A 19219-nucleotide genomic window follows, 5' to 3' on the forward strand; every position below is an offset into this window, starting at 1 on the left:
TGCTGAATGAATTATATGACCTTGCTTTCTGTCCAAGGCGTTCTAAGCACCTGAGACCCACGCTTGTCTCACTCTCCCGTCCAGCGCTGACGTTCAAATTCTGTGCAGTTCAGCTCAAGTGTGTCTCACCGGCTCATGGTGGATGCTCTCTGCTAACACGTGAAAACATTTAGAATCACCTGAGATAGCTGACCTAAATCGTTTTCCACTAGTTCCTAAATGAGGGACAGGCAGCAGCCCAAATCTCTTCCTCTTCCCTGTTCTTGAAATCAAGTAACCACAATTAAAATGAACAAGTTAAAGCCAAGCCCGGTGGCCCACGCCTGTAATCCCAGCACTTTGGGAGGCCGAGGCAGGCAGACCACTTGAGGCCAGGAGTTTCAGTCCAGTCGGGCCAACCTGGTGAAACTCTGTCTCTACTAAAATGCAAAAATCAGCCATAAGTGGTGGCATGTGCCTGTAGTCCCAGCTACTCGGAAAGCTGAGACATGAGAATTGCTTGAACATGGGAGGTGGAGGTTGCAGTGAGCAGAGATCATGCCACTGCACTCCAGCCTGGGTAACAGAGCGAGGCTCTGTCTGGAAAAACAAAAAAAAAAAGAATAAATAAACAAAACGAATAATTTAAATCTATGTGTAAAGGATGCACTACTAAAGAAAACACAGAGTGCAGAACAAAAATGCTAGCATTTGTGGAAAAACATAAATATGTGAGCTATCCAAGGAGATAGAATGGATAATGTTGGTTAATTCTGAGGAGAACATGGCTGACAGAGGACAGAAGGCTGGAGTCAGGCAGAGAGTTCTCACTGTGTCCTTTTTCCAACAGTTTGGCTTTTTGTAATTATCTTCATGTGCTACAGTTACACACACACACAGCTTTTTAAAGAAGAGTCAAGTAAGAGAAATTCCCCAAGAGACAGGTCTCAAGGCTTTAAAGCCTCAATATTTTTCATATGATGAAGGTTTACCACAAAATTCAGGCTCTCAAGAAAACAGCCAGATGGTGAGGAGAAAAGTGGATCCCCTAAAGACAAGGCCCCTGGAGGATGCAGGGAGAGGAATGAGTCAGCCTGTTTGGGCCATCATTTCTGTCCCACCCTGGAGGCAGTTGTGGGAAAGGTGCTGTGGGAGGCAGAATTCCAAAATGGTTCCCTAGGTCTTCACCCCCTGGTACACACAGTCTGTATAATCTCCTCTTGAAAAGAGGCAGAACCTATAAATATGTTGTAATATCACTATCGTGATTAGGTTTATAATCAGTTATCTTTGAGTTAACAAAATGGGAGATGATCCAGCTGGGCTGGGCCTAATCAGGTGAGTGAGTGGTTTGGTTTTGTTTTTTTCTTTTTTTGAGCCAGGGTCTTATTCTGTCGTCCAGGCTAGAGTGCAGTGGTGCGATCTCGGTTCACGACAACCTTCACCTCCTGGGTTCAAGCGATTCTCCCACCTCAGCTGAAACTACAGGAGCATACTACCATGCCTGGCTAATTTTTTTATTTTTTTGGTAAAGATGGGGTTTCACTATGTTGGCCAGGCTGGTCTTGAACTCCTGATCTCAGGGGATCCTCCTGCCTTGGTGTCCCAAAGTACTGGGATTACAGGCGTGAGCCACCACACCTGGCCTAATCAGGTGAGCTATTAAAGGTAAAAGGACTGCACCCTTCATGAAGTCAAAAACACATGTTCCTGCTGGCCTGGAAGGAGCAAATATCCATGCAGGAGCTGCCTATGAAGGCCACATGGCAAGGAAATTCCAGTGGCATTTAGGAGCTGAGAGTGGCCCAGTCAATAGCTAGCAAGAAAATGGGGGCCTCAGTGCTATAACTGCAATTCTGCCAAAAACCCAAATAAACCTTGAAGGACCCCAAGCCTCAGATAAGAACTGCAGCACTCTCAGTTATAAGTGGGCCAACTTCTGACTGACAGAAACCTTGAAATGATAAATGAGTGCTGTTTGGTTTTTTGTATATCATAGAACCTTTATTTTTCCTCTAAATTATTTAAAAACTTATATAACATCCATGCTTTAGTTATGATACCATTTATAATGTGTAAAATGCACCTTCATTTATAAATATTTTACAGATAGTTTAATAGCAGCTGTTTTAAGCTGCTAACTTTGTAGCAACCTGTTATGCAGCAATTTAAAAAGCTAACATAGTTGCTTTTGTTAGAGGGTCCCGGTCAATTATGCGGGTCCTCAACTTATTCTGGCCTAAACCCCCCAGTCACTCATTATGAGGGCTTGAGGCCATGTAGGCAAGCATGGGAGGAGTTGATTTGGGGGAGTACATTATTTCTACCTGTCGTATACTCCCCTCAAACCGAGTGACTTGATTTTTTCCTTGTTGAATCTAAACTTTGTCAAATAGTGCTCCTTGTCAGTGTAATCTTTAGTAAAAATAAACAAACAAAAAAAACCTCTCCCCTTCTTCAGTGTTACATTTAAGTATTTATATTTTTATACTTCAAGTGTTAGTACTTTTCCCTTAACTTTTATTTTAGTTTAGTTTATTTTTCAAAACAGAGTCTCTCTCTGTCGCTCAGGCTGGAGTGCAGTGGCACAATCATGGCTTGCCGCAGCCTCAGCCACCTCGACTCCTCCCACCTCAGCCTCCTAAGTAGCTGAGACTACAGCTGCCTGGCTAATTTTTGTATTTTTTGTAGAGACGGGATTTTGCCACGTTGCCCAGGCTGTTCTCAAACTCCTGGACTCAAGGGATCCACCAGCCTCAGCCTCCCAAAGTGCTAGGGTTGCAGGTGTGAACCACCATGCTATGAATTACTAGCTTCCCAACAAGGAACAACATTTTAAACCACTAATGGGGGATCATAAGATAACATTTTTAACACAATGATTTTATTTCCTCATAAAGTAAAATAGCAAAAGTTGGCTCAGAAAAGTGCCATATCTGGACTAAGTTCTTTTTTCATCCATCTCTCTGATTCTCTCTTTGTGTTTATCCTCATTGTGCTGTCAACTAGGTACGTAAATCTGAAAAGAAAGTTCCAGAATGGCATTCTAGTTCATATCCCCATAGAAATGTCACTATTCTCTGATATCTGGGGCCTTCAAGTTTATTACATATTAAAATGGTTAAGGTGACCTTGAACTCACCTTCCTCCAACGCTGAAGGACCCTTGGAAGGATATAGCCCCTTCTCAAAGTATGTACCACCTGTATATTTTACTTAATCTAGGCTTCAGTTGGAAGATTCTCATCCGACTCTACTTATTCATCTTACTAGGTTTTGTTTTTTTTGTTGTTTGTTGTTGTTGTTGTTGTTTGTTTTGTTTTTTTTGAGATGGAGTCTCACTCTTGTTGCCCAGGCTGGAGTGCAGTGGTGTGATCTTGGCTCACTGCAATCACCATCTCCTGGGTTCAAGCAATTCTCCTGCCTCAGCCTCCTGAGTAGTTGGGACTACAGGTGCCCACCACCACCCCCAGCTAATTTTGTATTTTTAGCAGAGACGGGGTTTCACCATGTTGGTCAGGCTGTTCTCGAACTCCTGACCTCAGGTGATCCACCCACCTCAGCCTCCCAAAGTGCTAGGATTATAGGCATGAGTCACTGCACAGGCCTAGGATTTTTAAAATATTCCATCATCTGCTTTCTGCTACTGCTTTACTGATTTGTTCTTTTTGTACCCATCCTTGACCTACTTGCCAAGCCATAGGACACTTTTCTCATCCTACTTCACTTCTCTGCATCATTTATTCTTGTTGACCAATTTCACTTCATTGACACTGTCACTTCCACCTACTGGGCTTTTAAGCAGGCTTTCATGAGTGTGTTACCTGTGCAATCCACAGGGCCCTGCACTTAGAGTTCCATGCTTGTATCGGCAATCACCAACCTGAAATGCTTAATATTTTTGAACAAGAGGCCCTGCAAATTCTCTTGTCAGTCCTGTTTTCAGGATATACTTTGTTTTGGTTTTTCTATTACTGTTCTAGGCGTTCTTTTCCCATCTCCTCTACGGATCTCTCTTTTTCTGCATCAATGCCGGTATTACCAACTTTCATCTCTGTGGCCTTCTTTCTATCCTGTACATTCCCCTTTGGTAACATCTAACTACAATTAGTTTTTTGACTGCCTCTAAGTCATTTACCCATATTTCTATGTCTCTCACCCAGGCCTGTGAATCTATTTCCTAAATATTTCTTTCTCTTCCTTTTTATTCCATTGTGACTGTCATTAATTAAGCTCAGTCATCACTTCTCTCTAGAATACTGCAGTACTCTTCTCATTTTCCTAATTCCAGTCTTGCCTCCTTACCCATCCACCACCAGGATCCCTCCCTTGCATAAACCTTGCTCCATAAGCCAATCTTCCCACACCAGTAACTATTCTTTCTAAAACAATTTTATGATTTTACATTATTTGAAATGTTCTGTTTTCTTTTTTTTTTTTTTTTAGATGGAATCTTGCTCTGTCACCCAGGCTGGAGTGCAGTGGCGCAATCTCGTCTCACTGCAACCTCCACCTCCTGGGTTCAAGCAATTCTTTGCCTCAGCCTTCCGAGTTGCTGTAACTACAGGCATCTGCCACCACGCCCGGCTAATTTTTGTATTTTTAGTAGAGACGGGGTTTCACCATCTTGACCAGGCTGGTCTTGAACTCCTGACCTCGTGATCCACCCGCCTCAGCCTCTCAAAGTGGTGGGATTACAGGCGTGAGCCACCATGCCCAGCCCAAATTTTCTATGTTTTCAATATAAATATCCAAATTCCTTAAAATGAAACACAAAGACCTCCTATTATGAGCCAACTCTTGCCAATTTCTTTCCGACTAATATCTGGCCACATCACTACTAACCCATCGATCACTGTGATTGCCTTAAGGGCACTGCTTGTGTGCACAGTCTGAATCTGTAGCACCAGTGTAGCACTTGACACAAAAGATTCTCTAAACATGTTATTGAGATGAACGAATGATATCAGCTTGTATCAGCATTTTATACTTTATATTCAAGATGATAAAACCTAGAAAATCAAAACGAATATGATGCTGCAGCCAGTTTTCCTGTGTGTCATAATATATGCCTTATATAGGTGTACATCTCAATCACTTAAAATAGTTGAAATTTGTGTAATGAAACTTCCATCTTTGAAATCTTACTAAAACTCACCACTGGATTATAAATGAGACATTTTGTCTTTGTGTTTTACGTGACTCTAAGGCTCTTACCAGGAATCCCTGTTGAAGACAATCTTGACTGTTGTCCAAACTGTAAGGAAGCTAAATGTCTCGTATGAGATCCCTCCTCTTCTATCCGTGCCGTTGCCTCTCTCTCCATACTCAAGTGTGCAGTGCCCTTTTTTAGGCTCTGAAATGTAAGCCCTTCGTCCTCAACACTGTATTTCCAACATTTTTGCTCTCCTACCCCCAAATAGAATTTTGCAAAGACAGTTAACTCCTTCACATAAAGTAGATATTCATCTTTCATTATAACTTTAGATACAAAGGGTCTAAATCTGATGTTGAATAAACATAACTCATGCGTTACTCTTTTAAATGTATCCAACACAAATTTTATATCCTAGTGATTTGATGTTCCCCATCACCCACTTAAATACATATGTACAGGCTGGGTGCAGTGGCTCACTTCCATAGTCCCAGCACTTTGGGAGGCTCAGGCGGGTAGATCATTTGAGCCCAGGAGTTCGAGACTAGTCTGGGCAACATGGAGAAACACTGTCTTTACAAAAAACAAAAAACAAAAAAAAAATGAAAATTAGCCAGGTGTGATGGTGTACACCTGTGGTCCGAGCTACTTGGGAGGCTGAAGCAGGAGGATCACTTGATCCCAGGAGGTCAAGACTGCAGTGAGCTGTGATTGTGCCACTGCATTCCAGCCCGGGTGACAGCCCTGTCTCAAAAAAGTTTAAAATTAAAAAAATTTAAAAATAAAGACACATGCACAATATCTTTTTTAACAAATGGAAATTTTATACCATTCCTGTATTTCCTTAAGCTTCTGTTTCATTTCACTTCATCCATAGAAGTTTATCCCAGTATAAAAGAGTTTATATACTTGAAAGTTTTTGTCCTATTTCTTTTTTTTTTTTTTTCTTGAGGCGGAGTCTGGCTCTGTAGCCTAGGCTGGAGTGCTGTAGCGCGATCTCGGCTCACTGCAAGCTCCGCCTCCCGGGTTCACGCCATTCTCCTGCTTCAGCCTCCCAAGTAGCTGGGACTACAGGCGCCCGCCACCATGTCCGGCTAATTTTTTGTATTTTTAGTAGAGATGGGGTTTCACCGTGTTAGCCAGGATGGTCTCGACCTCCTGACCTCATGATCCACCCACCTCGGCCTCCCAAAGTGCCGGGATTACAAGCGTTAGCCACCGCGCCCGGCCTGTCCTATTTCTTTACGGTAAAATATGTAGGCCGGGTGCAGTGGCTTAAGCCTGTAATCCCAGCACTTTGGGATACTAAGGCAGGCAGATCACCCAGGGTCAGAAGTTCAAGACCAGCCTGGCCAATATTGTGAAACCCTGTCTCTACTAAAATACAAAAATTAGCTGGGTGTGGTGGTGGGTGCCTGTAGTCCCAGCTACTTGGGAAGCTGAGGTAGGAGAATCACTTGAACCCAGGAGGCAGGAGGTTGCAGTGAGTGGAGATCATGCCACTGTACTCCAGCCTGGGCAACACAGCAACACTCTGTCTCTCAAAAAAAGTATATATTGAAATTAAACCTTTCTGGCCGGGTGCGGTGGCTCATGCCTGTAATCCCAGCACTTTGGGAGGCCGAGGCGGACAGATCACCTGAGGTCAGGAGTTCGAGACCAGCCTGACCAACATGGTGAAACCCTGCTTCTACTAAAACTACAAAAAATTGGCTGGGCATGCTGTCAGGCACTTGTGATACCAGCAACTTGAGAGGCTGAGGCAGGAGAATCGCTGGAACCCAGGAGGCAGAGGCTGCAGTGAGCTGAGATCGTGCCACTGCACTCCAGCCTGGGCAACAAGAGTGAAACTCCATCTCAAAAAAAAAAAGAAAAAAAGAAATTAAACATTTCTATTTTCTGTGACCATAGACTCTAAGTATTAAACGTTCTTAAAAATTGAATTGTACAAGTATTGATTCATAATTGTTGAAAAAGACAAAAATAAAATGATATGTTTTGATGAATATTAAATGATAAAATTTATTCAAAAGGCGTTTCTCAATAAGATTTGTGGAGTTTCAAAAAATTAGTTCATGGATGAATATTACTTGTAGTTAGAACAAAACAACATTCCACAAAAATATACACATGGAAGAGGAGAGGAACTGTGTTTACATAAATAAATAGAGATAGAATTTTGTTATAGCAATGCCATTTGGTTATTTAAACTTCTAAGGTCATATATTAAACATTACATAGTGATCTATCACCAAAAAAAAAGTGTTTTAATTGATCTAGCAGCTGACTATTCAATTATTTCCTCCTATTTTGTTGTAAACCATTGACTTGCCAAAGCATTTATGACCCAGCTTTTGGAGTCCTTTACTCTGTCAGTTTCTAGGAAGTATACCAAAGGCCTTACCAAAATTTATCAAATTACTGTTAATAAAACTTATTCCTTCACTCTAGAGGAAACTTCTTTAACCCAGCAGGTTCGAAAAGGATTGAGAAAATTAAAATATTGTTCATGTCAATAGCTTTTCCAATAACATATATTTTGACGTTTAGAAATCTTATGCACTTTTGTTTTTTTGGTCAAAATTTCGAGTTGCAGATTTCAGTTGTTCCACTGAAGGACAGTGTCCACTGTGTAACTCAATAAGACACTCTTCACTGTCAAACTAGTCAGCCTAATCACATATTCTATCCAAAAAGTCCTAACTTTCTTTACCAATTCAAATAAACCTAGTAATACGTGTGTCTCTGTGATAGCAAGCTCACTTCGAAGACAGAGCACAGAATGAAGCCTTAGTGTGCGTCTGTCTTTTCATAATAGATTTCAACAATGTCACGTTCATTGTTTCTTACTGACATTCTCTCTTCTTGGCTCTAAGAGGACTCTCCATTCTTAGTCTAAATAATAAGTTTTTCTTTCACTTTCATTAGGAGAAGGAACTTTTCTGTTCCCAGAATACCTTTCGCTGAAGCAATTCCTAAAGGGGTGTGTCTTATGGTGCAAGATTGCTGAAAGTCCCGGAATTGAATTACACAACCATATTCTGAGACAGTCACAGGATTTGTTGTTGTTTTTTTTTTTTTTTTTAATTCCTACTTCCTGAAACTGATGCCATTTATGAGAAACAGTGTATTTCAAAGAGGCTGTACCAGAATTCACTCTGCTCCGAGTTAGATTTGCTGGTCTTAAAGTATTTTTCCTCTTCAAGATAAAAGTGAGTATCATCTTTTAAATGACAAAACATAGTAGATGGCATAATATATGAAGAAGTATTTTTCTTAAGTGTTGACTCGGTTTCCATCTGCTGATCTTGTCTACATTTAAATAACTTTAGAGCTCTAAGAACCTTGGCACTTCTGTAATAGAAACTTTCCAGAAAGGGGAGGGTGAGTTGGTGGGGTGAAGGGGGTGGAGTGGGGAAGAGGAGGGAGAGAAGGGAAGAGTTACCTACAATAGTAAACTGTAGTCGTTATGAAGGGGAGAAAGCAAACCAGTTTTTCATAAGGTTTTAATAACAAGGTTCTTAAATCACTAAGCTTCTGGTCTTACTTTCACTTAATTGAGATGTTTAATTAAAGGATTGTTAGGATTATTTATTTGAAAAAAAATATTATGACTTTGGCCTGGAATACATAGGTAATGATAGAAACTACCACTTTTATGACGGCATCAGTAATTATGCTAGGAAACAGGTAGATAAGGTACGAGACTTACTCATCAGATATGGGGAGAGAATTGATGGGAATTCTGAGTGCGTGGAAGCATTGTTTAGAGATAAAGCATCTAGAAAAATTAAATTCCTTTGCATGTCTATTTAGAAGAGTCCTTTCATTAAAAAATTCTAGTGTTTGAAATGAGTGCTTTAGAGTACTTTGGAAAGCCACAAATTAAAACCTTTAAGATGGTTTGGGATTTGAGGGTGGGTGAGGGTGCAAACAGAGGCAGGATCAGGAAGCAGAGGACTTTATGTTGCAATATAATGGCATCTCTGTTTGCAATATATACTTCTCGCTCTCTCTCTCTCTCTCTCTCCCTTTTACTTTCTTTTCACTTTGTGCTACTAATTCTCTTATAAGAAACAATATCCATTTGAATTGGGGTATAATTTATGCACTTGGGATACACTCTAGACTCCAGACCAATGTCAAGTCCAGTCTTTGTCTGGTGACCAAAATAATTTACTTCTCTCTTCCCACCTCCTTCCCACCCTATCAACCTCAAGCCTCAAGAGAAACAAAATACTTAAAATTATTTTAGAAATAACTTATTCCCCATATCAAAGATCTTTTAAATCTGAGATGAATCCCTTAAATTCTTCCCCCAAGAAGACACCAAAATTGTATAGCATCTCTATCTGCATGAGTAGGAAGCCAATAATTACTTTAAACTTTTCAAAATCTATTTTAAGCTCTAAAGAAAAGGCATGTGTAAATGATGATGGATATTAGGCATTATCATATAAAATAATACTGTGATGAGCTTGGTTGATGTGTTAAGCTGTAACAGTTCCTCCCAGCAAGTGCCATGTGATCTAGGTTTGGATTTAGAGCCTGCAGTTTTCCTGTGCATTTTAAGATATTTCTGAAGTCCCATGGCACCTCCTATCCCAAACAATTTTACTGATCCCTTTACCACGAACACGAGGCATGAACTGCTTTTATTGTTCTCTAATCTATTGCAGAGAATGATGGCTTTTAGGCATAAACTGTTCATTGTAAATGATTCTCTTTCTTGAAATTTTAAATGCCTGTGGATTGAAGAACTCTTAAAGGAATGAGCATTTAAACTTTTGGTGAAAATACATTCCACATTTTTGTGGGTTTTTTTGCATTTTGTATTGTATTTGTCGCCTCTCTATATGGGGGAGTCTTTGTTTCTTGTTATTGATGGTGACAACTATTTTTGCAGAATGTTGTAATATGCTTTATATAGAGAGAACTGTGGGATAGACAAACTTTAAAAACTTACAGGTAAGAATATTATCTGGTGCTATCATTCTTCTATGTCTGAAGAAAAGAAGAGATGATTATAACTTAAATATCAGATAAATATAAATACAACTTTTCCTAAGTATGGGATATATGCTACTGATTTTAGGCAGTACATGTCTAAACTTAAAAAATTTGAGTTATTTGCTAGCTTAATATAAATTAAAAACATAATTTGCTTATAAAACCTAGAATTTAATGAAAACTATTGTTTAGGAAAGTGTTAAGTAAGAAGTTGAGCTAATTTACTATTGATTTTAAGGAAATGATTAAATACATAATATTACAGGTAATCTGCAGATTTGGCAAAAGTTATGAAGATGGCATGCAAATGGCTAAAGTTTCAGACATGCTACACTAATGCATTTGAGAAGTGGGTATTTTCTTAGCCAGTGCAGTATCTTTGAACTTTACTGGGCCTTGGTTACAGAGCTCAGTTGATAGTGCAATCTCCTAAGTGTAGATGTACAAAATATTTGACAGAGAAATATTTTATCAAATCTTTATCAGACCTATAGTCTAATAAACCATTGTATTTCCTCATAAATTATTATACAATTGAAGGGATGCAGAAGATAGCCAATATTTTTTCAAATAAGAGTGATAGAAAGGGTGAAATGTCTCAGCGTGAATACTACAGGTTCATTCTGCTTGTTTCACTGAACTTCTGAACTCAGGGGCAGGGGGGACTTTAAATGTTATCTAGATCAAGGGCTATTAATGGACCATAGTATGTGCCAATTTCTATATGCAATAATTTCATTTCTGGGAGTCCATCCTAAGGAGGAAATAATTCTAGATAAGGGAATAATTGGCAAACATGTTCACCATAAAGTTATAATAACAAATAATTGCAATTATTCTCATAAAAGGGGGAGGTTAAGCAAACGATACAGTACCCAAAAACATGATAGGATAAAAAGATAGTACCAGCACAGAAAATACTAATTGAAAAACAGATTCAGGGGAGGCCGAGACGGGCGGATCACTAGGTCAGGAGATCGAGACCATCCTGGCTAACACGGTGAAACCCCGTCTCTACTAAAAAATACAAAAAAACTAGCCGGGCGAGGTGGCGGGCGCCTGTAGTCCCAGCTACTCAGGAGGCTGAGACAGGAGAATGGCCCGAACCCGGGAGGTGGAGCTTGCAGTGAGCTGAGATCCGGCCACTGCACTCCAGCCTGGGCGACAGAGCGAGACTCCGTCTCAAAAAAAAAAAAAAAGAAAAAGAAAAACAGATTCAGGATTGAATAACTTGTATGTACACAACTATTTACATAAAATGGTATAGATATAAATTCAGAAATAGTCTGAAAGTGATTGTTGTCTTATAGTGATAGATTGTCTTTTTCCCTTCCTTCTATTTCTTTCTACATAACATGATATTCTTACATAAGATTTTAAAATTATTATATAATATACTTACATCATTTTTTGAGAAAACAAATGTAATTTATTAAATAGAACTATATTGCTATTATTATATAGTAAATAAAACTATGCAGCTTTGGAAGATAAAAGTTTTTCCTTCTTTTTATTTGGCATACAAATAACCAGCTACGTGAAAGAAGAGAGGACTGAGTCTTAGTGCTAGGAACAAGCGGGTGCAGCAAAGTCAGTGAACAGAGAAGGAAATACCAACGGAAACACTTACTATTGGTTCATTTTTCTTGTGTTGATTGCTTCTCTGTCAACTGTAGCTTTTACTTCAGTCTAATAATTCTTTTGGCTTAAAAATAAAAAAAAAAAAAAGGCAGGGAAGGGGGAATGGAAACTTGGCCTGACCTGTGTGCAAGTAACTTCTTAACCCATTTCTTGTTCTTATGGATTTCCATATTTTGGATTTAGTACTTTATATCTGCACATAATGTACTTATATTCAGTTTTGTCATGTCTTTGTATATTCTCCTACTGCATCTCAAAGTGCATTGTGTCACTGGCTCACCCAGCACTACTTTGACCTTAACCCCAGCACATCTGGTTACTGTGGTGCTTTCTCCATCAGTGCATAATATGCACCCAAAATATCTGCAGAATTGCCAACAAAAGCCTTGTCCATTCATAATTACCTTTTTTTCCTACAAAAAATTTTAGAACCTCATCATGTGTCCTTTTAGTTGGCATTTCTTCACAATAGCTTCAGCTCTAATTAAAGTTTGGACACTGCTGGTCAGCCAGTCGTCATTTTCCAAGATAACTATATCATTACCAAGAAATTTTCTTCCCTGAGGTCATGCCCCAAATAATTATTGTGAAAGATAATAAACTGTAAGTGGTAACATCTCTTTTGAGATATTAATGTATTAGGTTTGACATACACTTCTGAAGATTGCAGGTTACTGAATAAGCAACATTTGAAGCCCTTTGAGCCTAGATTTCCTGTTACTCTAAACCTACCCTCTTCCTTGGGACATGAGAAACTTGGTTTAGGCTTCTGAAGGCACAGCTTGCCAGGGCAGCTCAGCAGCTGTTAGAAGCACCCTTACTGTGTTAATTCCGTGCTATACAGATTCCAACACCATTATGTAGATAAGGTTAGGCTCTCCTTCTAGCCTTCTGCTCTTTCTAGCTCTCTGTGGGGACTTCTTGGGGCACATCCCTTGAAAATATTTTCACTCAGTAAAGTGACCTCCGATCACCTTATTCCCAAGCACGTGTTCTCACCAGAATGTTCATCAAGCACTTGTGACAGAGACTTGTAGGAAGAGAAATGCTCTGGGGCATTTGATACATGGGATACAGAAGATACCATATATTCTGCAACAGCAGTCTCACATTTTATTTATTTATTTATTAGACAGGGGCTCGCTCTGCTGCCCTGGCTGGAGTGCAGTGATGTGATTGTGATCATGGCTCACTGCAAGTTCTACCTGCAGACTAGGCTCACATTTTAGAGCCTGAGTGAGCTATCGATTCATAGATGCATTTTCACCCCATATCCTCCCATCATCCAATTCCAGTGTCTTTGAGGACAACTGAACCTTCACTCGATGACCTCTTTCACTCAAGTGAGTCAAAAAGTGACTCGAAAACCTTTCTCCTCCTTCACCGCTGACTCTCAGATTCACATTCTGGAGCTTACAGTCCCTGAGACAGGGTCTAGCTCTCAAATTTTATACTTCAGTATCCAACTCCCTAAAAAACAGCCTTCGTTCTTCATCTCTGCTTTCGTTAGCCCATCTGTCAAGACCTCTAGGTGCTGGTCCCCGCCCTCATTTCTCCCAGTCACCATTCCTCTGAGCCATCACTAACCTGTTCCCACAGGCCCCTCAGTCCTTAAGCATAATGATTAAGCACAATCGCAAGTGCTTAATAAAGGGTAGTTAATATCACAGTGACTACCACCATGGCTACTATTTTTCCCTTGGTTTTCTGCTCAGCCTATTCAACAAAACCCCAGCTCTTAATTAATCCACCCACTGCCTTATCTGCTCCCCCATCTGGACTCCTAAAGGCTTCTGGAGAAAACGCCACACAATTAATGCCACTAAAATTCTTGGTCACACTCTCAGCTGGACCCTTGGTGCTACCTGGATGGGCAGCTTCCCGGGCCACTCCTCTCAGGGACTCTTCTGAAAGTTTTTCATTCTCCTCAAGCCTCAGTTCTGCCACCTCACTTCTTACTCTCAGCCTAAAAGCAGGTAACTCCACCAACTTCCTTCCTCCCCTTCCCCTGCCCTCTACTTAAAAACCTCACACAACCAGGACACCTCTGCCTCTTTCCTGTCTGTTTCAGTAAAAAGGGCGTCCTGCCTCCCCAAGGCAAAGCAAACCAATCCTTACAACTGGAGTCTGTTCCCTTCCTTTTTCCTCTTTCTGGAGGACGCTGCCTTCTCAGCCCTCTGCTGCGTTAGTAAGCATGCTTAAGTGTGAGTATCCTGAAAAAAGCAAACAAACAAACGAACCCCTTTTTGTGGCTGCATCCCTCTTGGGCTACTTCCCTTTCTCTCCTGTGCCTTTCAGCCACACTTCTCCATAGACAAACCTCTACTCCTCGGCTCCATTTCTTCACCTTTTACTTCTACCTCCCTGCAATCTGGCATTTGCCCTGAACTTACTTACATTCATGTATCAGAGGCTTCCCAGGAGACAAACCCAAAGGCTGATTTTTAGACTTTATTTTCTCTCTCTCTCTCTGCAATTGTGACACTATTATGATACTAACTCTTTTTCTCTAAATTCCCTCCTTTGGTTTCCATATCACCTTGAGTGATCTTCCTGCCACATCTGATCTTCTGATCTTTCTCCCACATCTCTGGCTGCTCTTACTTCTCTATTTTATTTCTCTGCCCCATTATACATGTTAGATTCTGCTCTCTACCCTCTTTCTCTCTTGCTGTATGTTCACCTTGGATGTACTTAACACTAACATATTAAAGGCCCTGCCATTCCTCTCCCTGAGTCTAGACTCCTATCCAAATGCTTACTTACCATTTCTACTCTGCATTCCACAGGCATCTCACATCTAACATTTTCAAAATTGAACTCATCATTTACTGCCTCCACCAGTACTTTTTATATTACTGTCTGGCACTAAAATTCACCCTAAATTCAGCCAAGCCGAAAACTTTGAAGTCACCCTAGATGTCTTATTTTTTAAAAAATCAACAATAGCTAATCAATTTTGAAGTCACATTGATTCCATTCTCTAAATATCTTTTGAATCTACCATATCGATCCATTCTCACCTGGTTCAGGCCCTCAGCATCCTGCACCATACCCTGATCTCCTCCATCTCTAGTCTGGGTGCAGGGCTGTTTTTGAACAATTTGTATCAGATCATGCTGTTCAGAGGCCTCCTTTTCTGAGCACATATCTTTATAGCCTTCTTGATTTCCCAGATACATGCTTCTCCAGCCACATCTTTTATTCCTCTCCAACACCCCAGATGAAGCTAGACTTCAGTAGTGTCAAGCTACTTGTTCTTTCCCAACCATGCCATACTCTTGTCACCACTATTACTTTTCCTGCTTGCGAGACCATTTCCTTCCTTTGTGGTCTATTTTATTTCTAGGACCCAGCTCAAACATCACTACCCCTGGGAAGACTTGACTTATATGACTGCTTTCTACCAAAGTCAGTGGCCACTTTGTCCTGTTAGGTTAGCCATTTCTTAGGACCCAGAGCTTTTCTCTACTCAAGAACTTATTGAAATAAGTTGTAATGATTTCTTCTTCATCTCTGTACACAACTAACTCTTTTTGAAGATCAAGACTGTATATTTTAAATCTCTCAATTCCTAGTACCTAGCCCAATGCATGACGCATTGTAGGTGGACAATACAGATTTGCTAAATAAATAAAATTTCATGGATCTCTACTGTCCTGCTCAATTTTTTTTCTGTATTGTCCACCTACAATGTGTCATGCATTGGGCTAGGTACTAGGAATTCAGAGATAAAAATATATATAGTCTTGATCTTCAAAAAGAGCTAGTCGTGTACAGAGATGAAGAAGAAATCATCACAATTTATTTAAATAAGTTCTTGAGTAGAGAAAAGCTCTGCGTGCTAAGAAATGGCTAACCTAACAGGACAAAGTGGCCACTGACTTTGGTAGAAAGCAGTCATACAAGTCAATGAGACTTAACACTGTTAAAACTCTCTAGCTCACAAAGGAAATTTACCCCATGGGTTAAGTTGAAAAATTAATTCATAAATTCATCAACATAACACTTGAAGAACGGCATCTATTTTCTCATAAGTATATAATAACACCTGCTCAACTAGAAATGGTAGAAGGTTGTAACATTTGAAAGGCTCCAGATCCTTCCAGATGCCTCCTTTGATTTGGTGTTACATAACAAAACAACACACCCTGAATATTTGCTCCATTTAAATATATTTAAAGAGTCCCAAAATGAATACTATAGATTCTGTATCAGCAGGTGTGTGTTTTAAAGCAGCTTATCCATAGCATGGCCAAGTTTTTGCTCTTGTTCTATCAGGTTATTTAAAAACAAGACTTTACTATCTATTCAAAATAACACCTAATCTAGGATACCTTTATCAAGTGTAAATGGGAACCTGTAGGACAGGATGCTTTTAATATGATACATTGACTGCCTGTGTTAGTATCAGCTTTGTCTCTTCCTTGCTTTTTGGCCATGACCAAGTTAATCACTAAGGGCCTTAATTTTCTCATCCATAACATGAGGATAACAACGTCCCTTTTCCTTAAGTTTTTTTTTTTTAATTGAATGAGTTAATATATTAAGACCCTTATAGCAATGCTTGATAGAAACAAATTGAGTCTACGTATATCCTGCTGTAGCAGACCAGGCTGGCACTGATCCCTGGTCACCTGCTGCTGAACTTTGGGAGGGTGGAAGTAGCACTACAGAATCACAGAATCGAAAGGGACTTTAAAGACTTTAGCAAAAATCCCCAACTTTAGATAGGAGGAAACTGAGGTCTAGCGGGGAAAGTTGACTTCACAAGTTCACACATAGCTGGTTTGTGATGGAGTCGGTATTAGAACCCAGGTTACCTAGTGTGCAATAAATGCAAAAAAGCACTCACTTGGAAGCAGGAGATTTACCATGTGGTTGGGATCCACCATGAACTGGATAGATCATGGGGTGGAGGAAATCCATGAGCAGGCAGTGTTTAAAGATGTAAGGAAGCAGCCCCCTTCCCCCACCCTAAATGACACTCTCATCTGTTCACCAGTGCTGAATAATGATAGTTAATAACAATAAGTGGCATGCATTATTCTTCAGTAAGTATTTGTTAAGCATGTTCCGTGTGTCAGCCTTTCTGTTACAATGCTTATATATGTTATCTTAATACTCACTACAGTTTTATGAGTTGACCATTATTGGTAGCAGTATTTACTCAATAAATGGTAATGATTACTATTTCCACCTCCTTGCTATGCTAGGCTGTTAGCATGACTCCATCTCTCTACCTCAGGCTGCGTGCTTAATCCATTCTAACCCTGCTGGTTACCAGAACTGCCAATTGTCTGTTTAGATCTGCTTTGCCTGAGATGACACACTTGCCAGAGCACGCTCTCCCAAGAACCTGAAGCCCTGTCTGTCCTTCAAGGTGCCTTCCTGACTTTCACAGCCAGCTCCAGGGGAGGTTCTAGCCTTACCCCACTCCCTCCTTCCAGCTATCAACTGCGCCATGCCTGCCCGATACCAAGATATCAGAGATCTTTTCTAGGAAAGGGTTTTGATAAAGGTTGGCACTCACCGATGATGCTTGGCTATCGGGGTTAGTCATTTGTGTTAAGTAGGTCGGGGCAGGCAGAGTGGTGAGGATGTCCAGCTTTAAAGCAAGGCTGAAAGAAAAACAGAAGATAGCACGTGTGGAAACATTACCACGTTAACTGTAACATGAGTGAGAGGAAGCACACACACCAAAACACACAGGGGGACACAGTGTTTTGCTAAATCATTTCTGAGTACACCTGGGCATCTCAATGTAGAGGCACAAAGACTGGTCAATTGTAGTCAGACAAAGAATACTTAGTTAAATTTTGAAAACTTACACTTTTTAAAATTTCATGATAAATACTATAGCTATACAAAGAAAAACTAATAAAATATTCATAGTGCTTATTTCTTAGTGGGATCATAGATAATTCTTATGTTCTTTTATATATTATTTTTCTCCAAATTTTTTTACAATGACACTGTTTTGCTTTCTGATGATACTATGTTTCAAAAATCTAGATTCTTTTTTTTTTTTTTTTTTTTTGAGATGGAGTCTTGCTCTGTAGCCCAGGCTGGAGTGCAGTGGCGTGATCTTGGCTCACTGTAAGCTCCGCCTCCTGGGTTCACACCATTCTCCTGCCTCAGCCTCGCGTGTAACTGGGACTACAGGCTCCCGGAACCACGCCTGGCTAATTTTTTTGTATTTTTGGTAGAGACGGGGTTTCACCGTGTTAGTCAGGATGGTCTCGATCTCCTGACCTCGTGATCCACCCACCTCGGCCTCCCAAAGTGCTGGGATTACAGGTGTGAGCCACCGCGCCTGGCCTAGATTCTTAAAAATATATTAAAGACAACTACAGCACAGAGACTCTTTAAGATTTTAATGATTTAAATACTTCTTTATCTAGCCCTTGTCAGAAATCTGGAAACATTGAGTAGGCTGGTAATACCTCTCATTTGCAAGCCAGTAGTTATTGTGTGTGAAAAAGGAAGTCACAGTGAAAGAACAGAAAAGCCTTAGTTATTATTGCAGCAAACAGGTTTCAGAAGTCCCACAGTGTCTCAAGACAGTTATCCCCGCAAGTCATAGTTGTCAGGAGAAAACCTTGTTAAGACTACAGCTGCCCATGCACAAATTGAAAGTGAACAGGAGGAAGCCAAGCAGTTCCTTCCAGCCAAGTTCCTTCCACAAGGCATGACCCTTCCGGTCACCCCACCTGCTCCTATTCAGCCTCTTTTGAATGCCCAGCTCATCAACAGTTGGCCTTTCATTTCACTCTGCTGACAAGGTTCAGTCATTAACAGAGGCCAACCAGGGGTTCAATGTGAACTCAAGTGCAGATACCAAGTTAACATTTGAAAATATGCATCTGAAGTTTAAGGTGAAGTTTGGGCTGGAGATAGGAATTTGATGATTACTAATACGTATGTGGTATTTACAACCATGAACTGAATGAAATCACCAAGGAATAGGTTTAGATGGAGAAAGGAAGATAGTTTGAGACTGAGCCTTTGCATATTCCAACATCAAGGGATCTAGAAGAAGAGCAGGAACCAGCCAAAAAGACTAAGGAGTGATCAGTAATACAGGAGGAAAACCAAGAGAGTATGGTTTCCTGGAACACAGCAGAGGAGGGAGGTTCTATGTCACACATTTTTGGCAGGTCAACTAAAATAAGGAGTAAGAATTGACTGCTAGAGGCCAGGCATGGTGGCTCATGCCTGTAATCCCAACACTTTGGGAGGCCGGGGCAGGCGAATCACTTGATGTCAGGAGTTCGAGACCAGACTGGCCAACATGGTGAAAACCCATCTCTACTAAAAATACAAAAATTAGTCAGGTGTGGCAGCAAATGCCTGTAATCGCAGCTACTTGGGAGGCTGAGGCACAAGAATCACTTGAACCTGGGAGGGAGGTTGTAGTGAGTCAAGATTGCCC

General features: G+C 40.4%; 1 protein-coding gene across 29 annotated transcripts in view; it reads left to right on the forward strand.

Moving 5' to 3' along the window:
• The first annotated feature begins 8088 nt into the window (after positions 1–8088).
• Positions 8089–19219, forward strand: part of ALPK1 (alpha kinase 1) — a 136763-nt gene continuing 125632 nt past the window's right edge. For 21 of the 29 annotated variants that reach the window (XM_078002145.1, XM_078002156.1, XM_028848675.2 and 18 more), the window contains exon 1: positions 8089–8345. The gene's annotated coding sequence lies outside the window, so the exon portion shown is untranslated. Of the gene's footprint in view, positions 8346–10039; positions 10102–19219 lie in introns of all 29 variants that reach the window. The other 8 variants (XM_078002140.1, XM_078002133.1, XM_078002135.1 and 5 more) reach the window with 2 other exon arrangements.

This window comes from Macaca mulatta, chromosome 5, assembly GCF_049350105.2.
Source record: "Macaca mulatta isolate MMU2019108-1 chromosome 5, T2T-MMU8v2.0, whole genome shotgun sequence".
Lineage (NCBI taxonomy): Eukaryota > Metazoa > Chordata > Mammalia > Primates > Cercopithecidae > Macaca > Macaca mulatta.